At 36.7% G+C, this 17,833-nt stretch overlaps 1 protein-coding gene across 8 annotated transcripts in view; it reads right to left on the bottom strand.

The window, feature by feature from the left end:
• Positions 1 to 17,833, bottom strand: part of KDM4C (lysine demethylase 4C) — a 431,040-nt gene that overhangs the window by 117,788 nt on the left and 295,419 nt on the right. The gene's annotated exons all lie outside the window — the stretch shown is intronic.

Raw genomic sequence — 17,833 nt, 5'->3', positions numbered from 1 at the left:
CAACATCACTAATCATTAGAGAAATGCAAATCAAAACTACAATGAGGTATCACCTCACACCAGTTAGAATGGGCATCATCAGAAAATCTACAAACAACAAATGCTGGAGAGGGTGTGGAGAAAAGGGAACCCTCTTGCACTGTTGGTGGGAATGTAAATCGATACAGCCACTATGGAGAACAGTATGGAGGTTCCTTAAAAAACTAAAAATAGAATTACCATATGATCCAGCAATCCCACTACTGGGCATATACCCAGAGAAAACCATAATTCAAAAAGACACATGCACCCCAATGTTCATTGCAGCACTATTTACAATAGCCAGGTCATGGAAGCAACCTAAATGCCCATCGACAGACGAATGGATAAAGAAGATGTGGTACATATATACAATGGAATATTACTCAGCCATAAAAAGGAACAAAATTGAGTCATTTGTTGAGACGTGGATGGATCTAGAGACTGTCATACAGAGTGAAGTTAAGTCAGAAAGAGAAAAACAAATATCGTATATTAACGCATGTATGTGGAACCTAGAAAAATGGTAGAGATGAAACAGTTTGCAGGGCAGAAGTTGAGACACAGATGTAGAGAACAAACGTATGGACACCAAGGGGGGAAAACCGCGGTGGGGTGGGGATGGTGGTGTGCTGAATTGGGCGATTGGGATTGACATGTATACACTGATGTGTATAAAACTGATGACTGATAAGAACCTGCAGTACAAAAAAACAAACAAAAAAAACAACTAATACTAAACTTTCTTTGGGTTATTTGTATGGAAATATGTTAATATAAATGTTTCAGACATTACATGAAATTTCTAAAAATCTTATATGTTCTGGTATAATGTTATAAGTCATAATTCTAGTTATTACTTTAAAATGTATATCTCAGAAATAACTAAATTTCCTTGTCAATTGCATTATTATGAACTTTCATCAAATCTTTAACCGTGGTCATTTTTAAGTCTTTTCTCATTTACAGACAGTTCTGGGTGTACTCTGATGCTTTTGCAAAAATGTTCCTATAAAAGGGTTTCACCTTCAAGGAATTCATGGAAAAGACTCTGACAAGTACAGGTTTCTGGTAACTGACTATACTGCTGAACTGAATGAATAAGCATTTTCAGAACTCTAATGGAAAACTGATGAACTCATAAAAGTGCTAACAAAAGATCAACATGAAAAAAAATTAATTACATGGGACTGAGTGAACTGATGAGGATGATTATAATTTTTGCGACTTTCTGTTTGAATAAAAAAAAAAAAAAATCCCCCAAGGACTCAGAGGCAAAGAATATACAAATCAATTTTCACTGCAAAGTAAAGGAGCTGTTACAGTGGAGGATTACTGGACTGAATGTCAATATCATGACATAGTATGAGTGTGTTTCGTGTTTGGTAATTGCAATCATTGTTGCTTTTGTTGTGGTCATCCATTTACAATGCTTGGTGTCAGTTTATTTAGCTCTTGTAAAAATAAAATACAGTGTGTGTGTGTGAAAAAAAAATATGGTTTTTATACTTAACGTTTTAATTGCGATGTAATTAACATGTAATAAAAGTCACCCTTCAATGTGTACACTTCCACAAATTTCGACAAAAGAATACAGTCACACAACCTCCACCACAACTAAGATATACAACAGTTCCACTAGCACAAAAAATTCCCTTATTCCCTCTGCAGTCAACCTCTCCACCCGGCATGGTCCCTGGCACTAATCTGGATTCTGCCCTCAGAGGTTTATTTTTCACGAGAGTACAATATGAATGGAATTACGCAGTACGGAGCCTTTTGAGTCAGGCTTCTTTCACTTAGCATGATGAATTTAAAAGTCATCCATGTTGATGGTATCAGTAGCTTGTTCCTACTGAGAAGTATTACACTGTATTGACGTACCATGGTTTGTTAATTCAGTCACCAGCTGAAAAACGTTGGGTTGGAGGCGGAGGGATGGACTGGGAGTTTGGGGTTAATAGATGCAAACTATTACATTTAGAATGGATAAACAAGGTCCCACTGAATAAGCACAGGGAATCATATCCAATCTCCTGGGATAAACCATAAAGGAAAAGAATATAGAAAAGAATGTATATATGTGTATAACTGAGTCACTGCTGTACAGCAGAAATTAACACAACATTGTAAATCAACTATACTTAATAAAAAAATTAAAAAAATAAATAAAAAAAGAAAAACACTGGGTTGTTTCCAGATTTGGGTGATTATGAACAAGCCACTATAACTCTCACAAATTTTTGTGTGAACATAAATTTTCATTCCTGAGATAAATTCCTAGGAGTGGGATTGCTGGATGGTATGGTAAATTGTATGTGTACCTTAATATGAAACCGCCAGACTGTTTCCAACATGGCTGTACCATTTTGCGTTCCCACCAACAATGAAGGAGGGTTCCAGCTGCTACACATCAGCATTGGTATTGTCAGTTTCATTGATTTTTAACTATTCCACAGATATGTAGTGGCACCACATTGTGGTTTTACTTGCTTTACTTAATGAATAATGTCATCAAGCACTCTGTCCTCTGGTGAAGGGTAAGATCAAATTTTTGCACAGTTTTAATAGAGTTCTTTTACACATGCTATAAACCATATACATTGCTGCTACTTTTGTTTTACCTCCCTTTTAACCGTTTCTGCAGAACCACATTTCCTTGCAATAAAATGACAGCTATAAATGTGATAAGATTACATAGAACTAAAGGCACATATTGTACCAATGTCAATTTCTGGTTTTGATATTGTACTATAGTTATATAACATGTAACCAATGAGGGAAACTGGGTGAAGGGCACACAAGAATCTCTGTACTACCTTCACAACTTCCAGCGAATCTGTAATTATTTAAAAATCAAGAGGTTTTTTTAAAAAATTAAACATTCGTGAGCTTTATTGATACTTAATTATTTGTAATATTTCATATATGAGAAAATGTTCCAAGCAATAAAAGTAAACTTTAAAACAAACTTATTATTATTTATTTAATTTACATTATTAATAATATTATTAATTAATTATATATTATTGCTTTATTTTCATATCATTGTTACTGTAATGGTATTACTAGGGTAGTTTACTTATAATCACAACAATAAGAAGGAACATTTATTGAGCAATTACTATGGCCAGGCACTGGGTGAAGTACTCTAGATGCCTTATCTTATTTGATACTCACAACAACAAAAGAAAGTACTATTACTGTGATTCTAATTTTACAAATTGTTACTGAGAAGGCAAAGAGTGAGCAAAGAGCTTCAGATAGAAACTGGGGGGACATAAACATTCAAGAGTCAGACAAAGGAAGAGGAACCTGCAAAGAAACCTGAGACCAAGAGGCCAAAGAGAGAGAAGGGATATCAAGGACAGCTGTCATGAAAATCAAGGACAGACTTCCAAAGAGGATGACATATTCTCAAGTAATTGGTACGTGGCAGAGCTGAGACATGAACCCAAGTTGTCAGGCCCCAACACTCATATGCTTTATTATTGCATTCAGATGCTTTTACACTTGCAGCAAATGACACACCTGAGGACCACTCAGCACTACCTTTATGCGGTTCAGGTGATTAAGTTCTATTCAAAAAAAAAAAAAAAACCAAACAAACTTTAAAAATGCAGCCTGAAAATGTTCTGAGTGAGTGACATAAGCAAAGGTGTGTGAAGCGTCATGAATGCCGGTAGGTTCATAATAAGATCAAAGGAAAGGAAAAACATGACTACCCTTAAGAGAGGGTTGATATTTTTATAAAACAGATTTATGTATATGTGTCTGAGTATCATACGTATATATAGTATGCTACCGAAACACTCCCTTAATTATAACACAGTATAAGAAAGCTATATCCTTCCAAGCTGTTTCCTCCATAGAAAAAAGTCAGGAATCATTTACTCCAATATGTTAAACATGACCACTTCTGTGGAATGGCATGAGGCTAGAGATGATTTCATTTTGTATTTTATACACTTCAGTTTTAAAAAAAACCTTTATGACAGGCATTGCTTTTATAACTAAAATAACAGGTCTTTGAAAATAAAATTTTAAAATAAGGAACAAGAACCTTATAGGATCTATATATTAAAATTCTAACTTTAAATAAACAAGTCAAAGTTCAATAGTACAGTTTAACCTTATCTGCTGTGGAGATGCCCTGCGCCTTATATGTTTCAGGCTGATAACCTGAACTCTGAGCTTGGCCTGTCATTTTCTTGGAACGTCTCTGAGAGAAATGGAATGTGATTAAGACAAACGCATCACGCTTGCTTGTTTGCTTTCCCCAGTGCAGGTGGGCTGTCACCCTCTGCACAAACAGCAAGCTGAGGTTAAAAGGCTGTCATGTCTTATCTATGCAGAATGTACATTGCGACGGTGTCATAGCTGCGGGGCAGGGCTACCAAATCAGTGTGTGGCGAAGAGCACAGAAGCAGTAATACTGTCACAGACAGGAAAGGGAGACTCAGTAGTTCTAAGGCTATCACTAAGATAAAGGGAATTTTGAAATTAAATGGTGATTGCCCCTGTCAAAATGAGAAGGCTGAAAATGCACATATATTAGCTGCTGGGCCTGCCAGGAAAAGCAGTGATTTTCCTGTTGCTGGCTTCTTCATCTTCTAATTATGAAAAGGGATTCTTAAAGAAACGGTACCTGAGAATTAGAAGTATTTAAATTTGATTGCTGTTTCTAAAAACATTTGGGTCACTGATCTCCCCCTTAGTTCTAAGTTGACCTGCCAACTAAAATGTTCTATAATGTTACATTATTATTTGAAAAAGGTTTATGAATTGCTTTGAGAAACATAAGAAAAGGATAATACCAGAGGATAATTTTCTCTGGACAGCCTCTTCCTTGAGAAATTTTACAGCAAATTTCTGCAGCAGTATGAGTTTATACCTTTTATTGTGCATTATAAAAGAAGTAATAACAACAACACAATAACTCAATTCTTTAAAGAAAAAAAATCCAAGACGTGGTATTTGAAACAGTACATATTATGAAGAATGTTTCATTATTATGAATGTTTCATTATTCATAAGATATTTCATTTTGTTGTAAGCTATGAATAATTTGAAATTTTATGTTAACAATATACCACCATTTAAGATTTTTTGTTTTTTGAAGATGCTTATTATTATTTATAAAATGATATCAAACTAATTTCATAGTATCTGAAAAAATGTTTTCTTTTGATATTTTAACCTATTTGTTAGAAATTATCTACACTAGATAAATACCCTGACATTAGGAGACAGAAATGCTTATTATACCTCTCTGTAAAGAAATGCCTTAGAAGAATGCTTTAATCTAGCCCTTCCTGTCTGCCTTCCAAAACAACCAAAAACACAAATGACATTCTTGGAAGATCTGTATCTAAATTCTTCCAGAATATAAACCTCACAAGAGGGATGACCCTGTCCACCTAATGCCACTTGTCACCAGGCACCAAACACTATGATCACCTCCATAAGTCTTTACTGAATAAAAAGATTGATAAATGAAAGAAATGCTCTTTATTCCGCAAGTTTCCTCAAAACCTTTAAAATGACGACAAGTTGGAATCCCCAAATGAACCAATGAAAGATGATTTTATGACATTTCAAGTATATGTTTTGTGGTAGAAATTACTCTAAGTAGATCCCCACAATTGTAAAGAAAGCTGTTACTCATTCAGTGCCCCTGCATCAACAGCTGTCAAATATAAAGCTGTGACATCATTACAGCCGGGAAAAGACAACTGAATAGATCTGTGGATCATGATTTGTTTTTTGGGTTTTTTTTTAAGTACAGTGGCTGACTTATTACATTTCACACCACTTAAGAGTTTTTAGAATTAAATATGGGTCAACAACCACTAAACACAACAAGTGACACTCATTGAAATAAATCATACCAAATGGCCAGCATATTATAAGCTGCTATGACAATACCACTGCTTTCATAAATAAAAAATGAGAATTAAACTTTCATAGTTAAATATTTCACCAGACTAGATTGCAAATTTTGACACAGCCAATTTATCACTGTAAAAATCAGATGAGGCTCAGTCGGCTCTGGTCAGAAAGCTCATTAGTCTATTAAAATTATACCTTTGCCAGGATGTCATGATTCTTTTACTGAAAAATATCTGCCATTTAGTGAAAAGACTTTGCAATTTTTTTGCTTTGTCCAAAGAAAATAAGTGCTTAAAACTGATGAATTTTAAAAATCAATTATGAACAGATGGCTCTAAGAAAATAATCTTGAAAGTTTTAATTAACCTTAAGCACTATTGCTACAACGAAGTGGTCAATTTGACTATTTTTTCCATTTATTTAAAGTAAAATATGTTATTACTAAAGAAAGGTGGAATGCATTTTATATTCTGAACAGAAAAAAAAAATCTATGATTTAAAATTTGATCCTAAAGGCAGTTTTATCTCAAAAACTATTAGTGAAAAGATGCTTTTAAACTAAAATTCAACTGAAATTAAAAGGAAAGGCCATTCTGAAAAGAACACCTCCTCATGAGTCTGTGCAAACCCTCGTGATTCTTACTGCAAATCCCCTTTCCCCTGTGGCCACTCATCCTGGCAACGATAGCCCCATGTAGGCTGTGTTTTTACTGGTTGCAGGACACATTTATCTTTCATGAGAACCTTGGACTTTCCTTCTTGCTCATTTTTTTGCAAATCAAACTATTCCATTTCTATAGGTTTAGTTTCCATTTTCAATGTTCTTCATTTCTTTTGCTCTGAGAGAAGACAGAAATGAAACTCCCAAGGCTAACGTTGTTTTACCTGATTATTACACTTCAGAAAGAGTACAGAGAGGCAGATACAATATTATCACAAGCCAAATTCACATCCATACAAAGCACAGTTGCTCACTGTTCCTGAATTTCTGACCAGTAATAGTTACTGAACTTCATATGCTTCTCGTCCTAACAACCTAAGAGCAGCTGGTAAATAGCTACATACCCACAAGAAGTAGAATTCTGACACATGCTTCCCCTGTGCTACACCCAGCTGGACTACAAGGACCTCAAATTAAGGATGTCCAGCTGTACCTCCCCCTCAACCCGGTCCCCTTCCAGTGATGACGAGCCCTGCGCATGGCATGACCAGTCCCCCAGCTGCTTATGCCAGAACCCCAGCTCCCCCCACACCTAGTCCAAGCCAACCCCGCCTATGATCAGTTCACTGACCTCCATCCCAGGTTCACACCAAAATCATCTTTCACATGATTACTGAAACTGGCCTCTCTGGCTCCAGTCCTACCCTCTTGAATACATTCTCCCCACCAGAAGCACAACACCCTTCTGAAACACAAATCTGATCATATTATTCCACTTCTTAATGGGCATTAAAGGTTCTTCCACCTGTTTGGGATAAAGTACAAAGTCCTCTAGAATGGCACTGTCCAGTAGAAATAAAATGCAAGTCACATGTGCAATTTTTAATTTTTTTAGGAGACACCTGTGCCACAGGTGAGGAAGGGGAGAATAGGGAGTTACTGTTCAATGAGTACAGAGCTTCTGTTTGGAAAGATAAAAAAGTTCTGGAGATAGAGGGGCATGATGGTTGCACAACAATGTGAATATACTTAATGCCACTGTACACCATGGAATTGCACACCTAAAAATAACTAAAATGATACATTTTATGTTAAGTATACGTAATTGCAATAAAAAAGACATGTGAAATTGATTTTAATAATACATCAATACGTCTTAACAAATCCAAAACATTATCATTTTGACATGTAACCAATATAAAAATTATTAATGAGATAGTTCACATTCTTTTTTTTTCATAGTAAGTCTTTGAAATCTGCTATGTATTTATACTTACAATGTATCTCAATTTGGACGCTCAATTTTCAAGGGTGTTTGAAATGTAAAATGTGGACCTACCAAAACTACAGTTGTACTTCATGTGTTTATGCTGCTTCCGTTTTTTAACTTAGCTTACTGAAATTAAATAAAATCCGAAGTTCAGCTCTTCAGTAACACTGACCACATCCCAAGTGCTCAGTAGCCGTCAGTGGCCAGAGGCTACCGTACTGGACAGCACGGTGCTACATCATCTGAGGCTTCCCCTTCTCAAGACTCATCTCTCCCTCCTCATACCTCATGCTCCAGCTCTGCTGAAATTTCACTTCCTAGACCTTACGGTTCCCGCCCGCTTCCAGGATGCCGAGCATCCTGTTCCTGGTCCTGACCGCTCCTCCAGCGCCCTCTTCTCGTCCTTCAGGTCTCAGATGAGGCGTTATTAGGCACTGCTTCTTCCAGGAAGCTTTTCTACACCCCTTTACTGCCCTCAAACCCCAAACTGAGTAAGATCCTCCACTGCATTCTGGATTTTTACTACAGTAGAACTTTTTGTGCTGCTTTGTAGCTGCTTATCTAATTTTCAATAACTTCCATTATTCTGTAATATCTATAAAAGCAGAAATGACATACATCTATCACCTAACCACACAGCAAGTCCTAAGGAAATACTTACTGAGCAAATGGATGAACAAATGAGATAGCACAAAGAACCTACTCCCTCCTTATAAATATTTATCCACTCCAATCCTAATTGGCCAAAAGGCAGTTTACAGAGATTTATGCAGCAAGGGGTTACGTCATTCGCCGATGATGCATTGCATCATTGCATCATGTCATCCTCACAACCACCCCGGTTTGCAGATGAGGTTCTGAGAGGTTAAGCTGCATGGCCAAGGTTGCTTAAGTCGTGGACGCAAGACTCCAACACTCTTAGTCCAGAGCCGGCACACTCCTTCTCCATGTAGCAGAGGCTTAGAATCCATGACCCAAAGGGCAATACAGATGAATGCACAGAACCCTTGATATTTAAATCAATAAATGCAAACTGGGCTGGTACCTGTATCTATGAGCTCATCTTAGAAAATGACATCACTAAATTGTGGGAACATGCCTAAAATATACCACGCTGACTTACATTAAATTAATTACAAGTATGAAAAGATTGTCACTTTATATATAACCTTTTTGTTGATTTTTAAAAGCCGCTTCCAAGGGAATAAATAATTTATACTAAAATATTAGAAAAATAAATAATTATGGACCCACTGTCTTACAATAATAATGACTGTACCTTTCAAAAACTATAACCTCTCTGCTGTCAATCACTGTTGACCAAGCAAAACCCTATGGATTGTTTAGAGCCATCTAGCAGCTGTCTCGGTTTGGCAAGCATTTGTTGGTATTGACTCAGTCGATGTTGGAATGAAAGGGGTGACCCCACCTCTGGAACCCTGACCCCAACTCACTCAATTAAAAGATCCATCAGTAATCACTACTCACACAGACAAGATCAGACAAAAATGGACCATTCAGCAATGTAAGCTAAAAAACGAGATGACTCTCATACTATACTCTTTAATCATGAATTATCTGAAGTTCTACTTATCTATTTAATAATGTTTTTAAAATTAGTCCTCAGGAAAAATGAGTTCAAAACTAAAAAATTTAAAGGCTCCAATCAATTTCCTTTCGCCTCACAGTCTTCTTTCGTCAGATAAAGAAAAATCCATACTAACAAGATAATATTTCATGCATTTACACATTTTCTCCTATAGACATCTACAGCCTTCAGAAAGTATATTATTTGTAGTCATGCCCATCTGACATTTTCCATTTTACTCAAAAGATTTTATGGTTTGGTATTACAGCAATATACAAATTTGACAGCTTCCAATAGGATCTAGTCCCTGTAGCAAATCATTCTGACAGTAAAGTACTATACAGCTACTAATGTACTTTTTTTTTTACACCACACTCATTTAAAAATCTTACAAAGTTGGGGACATGTGTATGTTGAAATCCTGAAGAATGTTCTTAATGATATAATAAATTTTATACTGAGTATATGAAATAATAGGACCCTACACACCACACCAGGATTCTGTCATTTGTGGTGTCACTTATTCCCCCTTCAGTAGTTCACTATTACAAGCAAATTTTCCCTCAACTGCATTTAACCAATAAACTTGCTCATCATTGTCAATGTTTATTATTTTCTTAGAATTCCTCTTTGTCTTTAAAAATAACTGAAGACGTGAATAAATCAGTACATGAGCTAATGTGGAACATAATGATTTCCGATTGCCTTTACAATGCTACTTTTTTTTCTTTTAAAGTGATGAAGGATAATCAGTATGTCTTTGCATCTCCCAAACTGCAGTAACAGAGGCTCTGTCAAATACGACCATGATTTCCTCTAGAAAGAAAGCAAAGCTTCTCTCCAACGTTGCTGTATCTTCAACTAAATAGGACTCAGAGTGATCTTACAGCATGAAAGGCAGACCCCATCTCTATCTCTCAGTAATTCTATTTTTAGTATTCAATGCATCTGATAACATAAGCCAGTTAGCAAGGGATCAAGTGCCTTCCTTTAAGAAATAGGAAGGCTGAATGTATTTTCTTCCCCTTGATTCAGCTCTTCAGATGGAATACCACAGTGAAATCACTCTATTCTCAGAATTGATGTACCTTTCAAAACTATAATCTTTGGCTTTCAAGTTCACTATTATTTGCCTTCAGGTACAAATTTTAAAGTGTATAGAGGCTTCTAAGCAGAATAGTTGGCCTCAGCCAGGTACTGAAAGGCTTGTAGCTCAGTCATCATTGCAGTGTAAATTCCTTTTCAAAATAATGTTCTTCGCTCGGAGAACACTTGTGCCTGTGCTTGGTTCACTTGTCAAATACAAATCGGAGGTCATCAAATGCCTGGGGGCAACTTCGGCTATTCCAAAAATCACTTCTCCCTCTATTTTGTTGCAGAAATAGGATTTCAAATGTAAAATCCTAGGAATGTCTGCAGACACAGAAATCAGAGGTACCCTCCATGCCACTGTGAGGAAGGTGTGTGGTCAACGAACACCACCAAGTTCTTTATGCACTGACAGCAAGCAAGATAGACGTTCTTTGCTTTGATATGTACAGTTTAATATGTAAATATTCTCACAACACTTCTATTTGAGAACTTTCTCTCCAAAAGGGAAGACTGTTTAAACTAATGGTTGCATTTTGGGTCTGCTGCAATTTTCCAAGATTTCTTATAATCCACAAACTTGCCTTGTTGTTTCATTTCTATAAATTCCATAGATATTTAATTAATTTAATCTTCAAGAAGTGATGAATATATGTAATAGACATTCACAGCTAAATATCTAACAAATACCAGAATTTCATGCTGATTTACTCCTTTTTCTGGGTTTTTTTTTTTTTTAATGTTCTTCTCTTAAATTTTATAATCAGATCTAAAGACTGGTGATCTGCTTCCTGACGATACTGCTGTCTTCTGTGTGATCATATTATAAAAGCATTGTCCTCTCAAAATTCCTGTTTTAATTCTTCCTGAAAGGTTTTGCCGTCTTTTTTTCTATTACAAAATTTTTTTTAAAAGACATTCTAATTTCATGTGTGTTTTATATCTCTCTACTTCCTTTTTTGCTGTTATCATTTTTGCACAACTTTGCTTCTCTTCCAGAGATTCAATTATGACCATGACCAACCAATCATATTAGTAGAGAAAACAAGACAGAAAGAAATAAGAAAAGGAAATGATTGAGTACATTTTAAAATCTATACCACATGGGGGCAATTTTTTCTTTTTGTCCTCAGGCATATCAATCATCTGTGGTTTCAAACAAGCCCCAAGACTGGCTATCCCTGAGCACACCACTCAAGTGGGGAGTAGGAGATGTCCCCGGCATCCTCCTCATTCTTTTTCTTACCAGGTGCCAAAGCTCTGATGTTCTCTGGATGAGCGGAGAAGGTACCAGAGGACATGGGGAAGGGGTTGGGGATGACAGGACTCGCCACAAGTATAATTTTTCCCAAACTGAAAAGTTATTCAGAAGCAAAGAAATTCATTCTAAATGAGTAGATAAGAAAAATACTAGGTAATCTAGAACCTGCATTAATAATCAGAAGAATGCTTAAACTGACAGAGAAAATGGTTCTCCCTTTTGAACATGGCTTTGGATACAAAGCCTATTCAGGTAACTTTCAGCCACTTCTTTCCTGTTAAAGGATGGTTCTGCTTAATAACCTGGTGCTTTTATTTTTTTTTAATTAATTAATTTATTTTTTGGCTGTGTTGGGTCTTCACTGCTGTGCGCGGGCTTTCTCTAGTTGCGGAGAGCGGGGGCTACTCTTCATTGCGGTGCACGGGCTTCTCATTGTGGTGGCTTCTCTTGTTGCGGAGCGGGGGCTCTAGGCGTGCGGGATTCAGTAGTTGTGGCACGCGGGCTCAATTGTAGTGGCTCGCGGGCTCAATTGTAGTGGCTCGCGGGCTTAGGTGCTCCGCGGCATGTGGGATCTTCCCGGACCAGGGCTCGAACCCATGTCCCCTGCACTGGCAGGCGGATTCTTAACCACTGTGCCACCAGGGAAGTCTACCTGGTGCTTTTAGATAGCAACCTCTAGCATTTTTAAGATGCAGCAGAAATTACCTTATTAACCCCTGAGATAATTATTCTACACAAAAGCAAAATATTGTTAAAGAAAGAAAAGAACAAACTAATTGGATAAATACCACTATAGCCAAATATATTTTTGCAGTATTTAGTTTAAAAATAATGAATTTTATTAGAGTATTTTAAATTAACAGCCACATAAATAAAATAAAATACAATGTCTTGAAAATAACTCCAGTGGCATCATTGATGTCCATTTAATTATCTGATGAGTAGAGGCCACACCTATGATAATAGCAAACAAGGTGGCTGGATGAGATAAAGGTTCTTCACAAAGCACACACTATTTTAGGATCAACATTGAAGAGCACTGAAAGAGTTGTTTTCCATTTGCTGTCTCTTTTTTTCAATGGTCATTATAAGAGGAAAAATCTGCTAAAGCAAACAAATCCTTTCTTACATCCTCTACAAACATCTTCCTACACAAATAATTGCACAGAGGAGTATTTCAAAAGCTGCAAGTTGAACCTATGAATAAATAAAAGGCTAACAACAACATTACCAAAATATTCAAATACCTCTGCATAAACTCCAGTATTCCATATCCTAGAAAGACCGCTAATAATAATAAGCATTTTTTATATACAGCTTTCATACTTCAGAAGACATTTTAAACTCATGTTTGCCATAAGCTAGCTGTCCTTTAAGACTCTTGCAGTTACTAGCTTTTACTAGTGTTGCTTATTACTTATACAGAAAAACACTAACTTGCCCCAAGGGAAAGCAGCTCTTTTTTATATGGCTAAATCAAAACCTGAACTAAAAAAAACTGCCCTCTGGAATTCAGCACTTTGAATGCACATCAGCAAGCAGCACTTTCTGCTCTGCCGTCATCCCTTGGGCTAGAGCAACCCGGTATGCATCACATCTCACACACATGCACCCTCTACCATTGGGGCCAGGCTCCAATTAGGCACTTGATAAAGGAGGTGATTTAAGGGCAACTGGATGAGAAACTGGTACAGCAGCACCACCTGGTGGGCACTGGAGAGAGGCTCAGATTTCCCTTGCTACTGCTTCAGTCAGGTCACTCCAGTTTTCAATCCCCAACTGACCAGAGGTTCCAAGACCAGAACTCTCAGACAACAGGGCAAGGGCTGCAGGGGTGTTCAGAGGCTCTCCAAATTACTGCTCGGCGCTATGGCCTAATCATATGTCCCCCGTGACGCAGATAAGGTAACTAATGCCTTGCTTTAAAGCAGCACGCACAGAGATGTGCATGAATTTACCACTGTGACCTTTAAAGGGTTTTGCCTTAAAAAAACAAGTCATTTGGTATTGTCTGATCAAACCCTCCAGCCACAATAATTTTAAGCCAGAAGCACAAATAATAAGTAACAATTTGCTGCTTTTTATTCATTTCATGAATACTTACTCAGTAACTACCACATGTGTACACATACACACACATTACAGAACTGTAAATCTTTATGATACTTGATTAGTAATCAAGGTTGTTCAATTTCTATAAAAACAGGTAATGTTAAAATACTAAATCAGATTATAAAATTAATAATTGTACAGTAGCAAATATACACACAGGTTGCCAAATTTTATTGCTTCATTCACAAATAAGAAATTCAAACAATTTGCCAAAAAAAATCCCTAGGAATGTTTTTAAAAGCAATTAAGAACTTCCATTCTCTCAGTCTCCAACTTACTTCTTTCAACCAAGATATTCTCTTTCTGAAAATGACAAAAATGAAAATTTTCTCCTTATGTTTATGTCTTCCCTGTAGACCAGTGGGTTCTCAAATGGGGGTGATGTTACCCCCCAAGGGATATCTGGCATTGGCAACTTTTTTCCAGTTTTATTGAGAAATAATTGACATGCATCACTGTATAAGTTTAAGGCATAGAGCATGATGGTTTGATTTACACATACTGTGAAATGATCACCACTGTATGTCTAGCTAACATCCATCTTCTCATATAGATACAACAAAAAGAAATAAAAGAAAAAAGGAAAAAAAGTTACCCTTCTGATGAGAGCTCATAGGATTTACTCTCTTGGGAACTTTCCTACATATCCCACAGCAGTCTCAGCTATATTCATGATGTTGTCATTACAGCCCTAGTGCTTATCTTATAACTAGAAATTTATACCTTTTGGTATTGCCTGTTTGGTCAGGGATGCTGGAATCTATGATACACATGACAGTCACCCACAACAAACAACTTGTCTAAAAGGTCAAGAGGGCCAAAGTTGAGAAAGCCCAGTCTAGACTATAAGATGCTAGAAGACAGAAACAATGTCTTACTCAAAAATGTACACTAAGTATTTGGCGAGGTAAGGTAATAACTGTTTGGTGAAATACATTGACACTGACATCTAATTCTTATATTCCCCGCCCCCCCCATATCTGTGTAAATAAGAAGGTGGGTGAACAACCTAGCATCTAGAAAAGAGTTGGCTACAGCTCCAGAAAAAAGACTGAAACTGACACTCGAGACACACATACATCCACTAAATAGACATAGTAAAATAATCCATCTAGACTTAGGTTGGCCTGGATGAAATACCACAAAACTACTGCTCTGACTTCTAGCTGGATGTGCACTTATTAGCTTAATTAAACTTCAAAAGAATGCTGATGTTAGGAACACTTGATTATATGTTCAGGGCAGAGCATCCTATTTCCTGGAAAGGTGCATTCCACCCACCCCACACACAAGCGATCATTTATAAATTCTGTTATTCAGAGCCAGCCTGAGCCCAATCACCAAGAGACAGTGAGCAAGGCTTGGGCACAGATGCCATACTACAGGAGATGTAACAGAGTCATGGTGCTTTCTTGAGGATTTCTGGTGAAAAAGTCACCCACGCTTCTTTCTGGCCATTGTCCCCTTTCAAACTATCACAGTATTTTTGAGTGATTTTTTTTTCCCTCCCAAAATGAAGTTTCCCCTTGTATTTTCCCACTTAAGATAACCACTTTGAGCATTCCGATAAACATCATTCCAAAAAACTCGCCATGCGTATAAAATTATATTAAAAACAGAAAAAAAATCTGATCTACAGCCTGCTGTTTTCACTCAAATATGTGTCATGAATACCTGTATGCCAATAAAGAGCTCTCCATTGTCATTTGAAATAGAGTTTAGGTGATCTGAAATTCAGTCAAGACATATTCTTTTAAAGGTGCCAGTTGTTTAAGGACGGAAAACCTTCTATAAAGAATATGTAACATACACAATCAAGGTGGCAACCTTTTACCACTTTCAGATGCAACCATCAGATTTCAGATTTCTGAAATACAGCAAATACAATTTGCTGACTGGCACGGAAATGATCCATGCTGCCCCTCCCTGCTGTTCCCTTAAAACCCCTTTGAGACTGGTGTGAGTGACGGCAGGTCACTAAGGAAGCATTTGTGGACAAGAGAAGCCAAGCACATAGGTCCTTAAAGGGAAGCATCAAGAGCAATGACCACTATTCCAAGGGGCATTAAACTGAAAACAGAAATCATCTTTCAGAAGAGAGAACCAAAGGTGGTTGTTAAATGTAGTGTTTGAATTTTTGCAAATATATATTACTTGTAAATCAGAAAAATATTAAAATGTAAGACATTTGTTAGTATTTGTCACACTAAGCATTAAATGTTGTAGCATGTCATGAACTCAACATTTTTCTTTATAACCTGCCCTACAGTCCTAATTCTGGCAAATGTTTTTGTTTCTTTTTGGTGGTTTTTTTTTCCCCAGTGAAAAATATTTTTATTAGTTTTAATGGAAAAAACTAATGCATTTTGTTCCAATCATAAAGGCCCAAACAATATTCACAGATAGAATATGTATCAATTGAATAATGAAAACAAGTTTATATAAGTAAATAGCAATAGTTGAAAAGCAGTTTGCGCATAAAATGTAATGTGATATAAGGTTTATTGTATTCATTCTTTTTTCTTCTTTCTGCACCAATTTTTACACAACTTTTCACCCTTTTGGGTGTTACGGTTTTTGCACTCAGAATGCACTTATAAACAAAGTAACAGCACAGTAAAATGAAAGAAAGGGCAAAATAAAGGCTAAACATGAGATTTCTTGAAAGCAAGTAGAAACAGCAGTCTGAAGAGTCACCGAAGATGACTTCTGCCTCTCTCTCGTGTCAGTCAGTGTTTGTTTTCTTTTTTAAACTGGTGAACAAGATATAAGATTTCAAACTTTTTCCTACGGAAGTCCATGAGCTGAACAACCTTACTCTCTTCTGATAGTCACTATGAGCTTTAAAGGGCCATTGAAATGGCCCAGTCATTTCCATCTCATTCACAAAACTTCCATTACCACACCCTGAGCATCCTTGATCCCACCACTCATATCTGCCAAGAGCAATCATCAGGCCCATAAAGGGCCACATATTTTCTAGCTATGTGAAATTCCTGATGGAGCTATAGTGGAACATAAGTGTTCACTGAAAGACAGCAGAATAGATTCTAAGTTCCTGAGACAGAAGTCCAGAGACAAAGCACCCAGCTCCCCAGTGGGGGAGAGACGACTAATAACAAAGCAAGTAACACTCGGGTAGAGAGTTACAGCTCAGCCTCTGAAATAGTGGAAAGACCCCAAGTTAGACGTAACAAAGGCTGAAGAAACTGTAGGGTATTAAGTCCACTTGTAAGACAGGCTTCAGTATTTTAAGGTCAGGCAATTTAACTTAAGGGAAAATTCTCATTAACTATGAAATATAAGGGCCTAAGCTAATGATCTGTTGGCTCACAATTTAACAGAACTCCAAGGTTACCTCAATCTTGAGGATGTTAAAGGCCTAACTTTTCAATGAAAAAAATACTCTTAACAAAGAGAAACAATGGAAAATAACCAGCCAGAGAGTTTGGCAAATTAAATGACTTGTCTCTATTCGCGGGAAAATCCCTTGGGAATAATTAAAGTTTTTGCATTTCTCTGCAAGTCTCTTCTTGGTGAAGAGATGACGAAATAGGTTAGATGCATTTTGCCAAGTCAAGGCCAACCAAAAAGAGGCAAGAGAGAGAAAAACTAAGCAATTCAAATAGACATAGTTGGATAGCTCGGTTCAGTTCTAACAAACTTCACCGTTTAGCCTATAGTTTGAAAATTCACATTAATCCAGGAAATGCAGTATTCCTTTGCCTCACTGAAAACAGAAGCTGAAGAAAGTTATAGGCATACTTAAAATATAACAGGAAAAGAGTGTGTACAGATAAGTAAATTTAGGCTAAAGGGAAAAAAAAGGTAGAATGAAACAATGAAGCTAAGAAAAAAATTACCTTGGAGTGCGTGCATAAATAGAAATATTCAGAACTTGAAATTAACACTAATTTATGAGGAAAAAAAAAAAAGAAGCTT

This window comes from Balaenoptera physalus (assembly GCF_965194825.1).
Source record: "Balaenoptera physalus genome assembly, chromosome: 7".
NCBI classification, from domain to species: domain Eukaryota; kingdom Metazoa; phylum Chordata; class Mammalia; order Artiodactyla; family Balaenopteridae; genus Balaenoptera; species Balaenoptera physalus.
The sequence above is the reverse complement of the archived record's forward strand: the minus strand, read 5'-3'. Positions and strand labels throughout refer to the sequence as shown.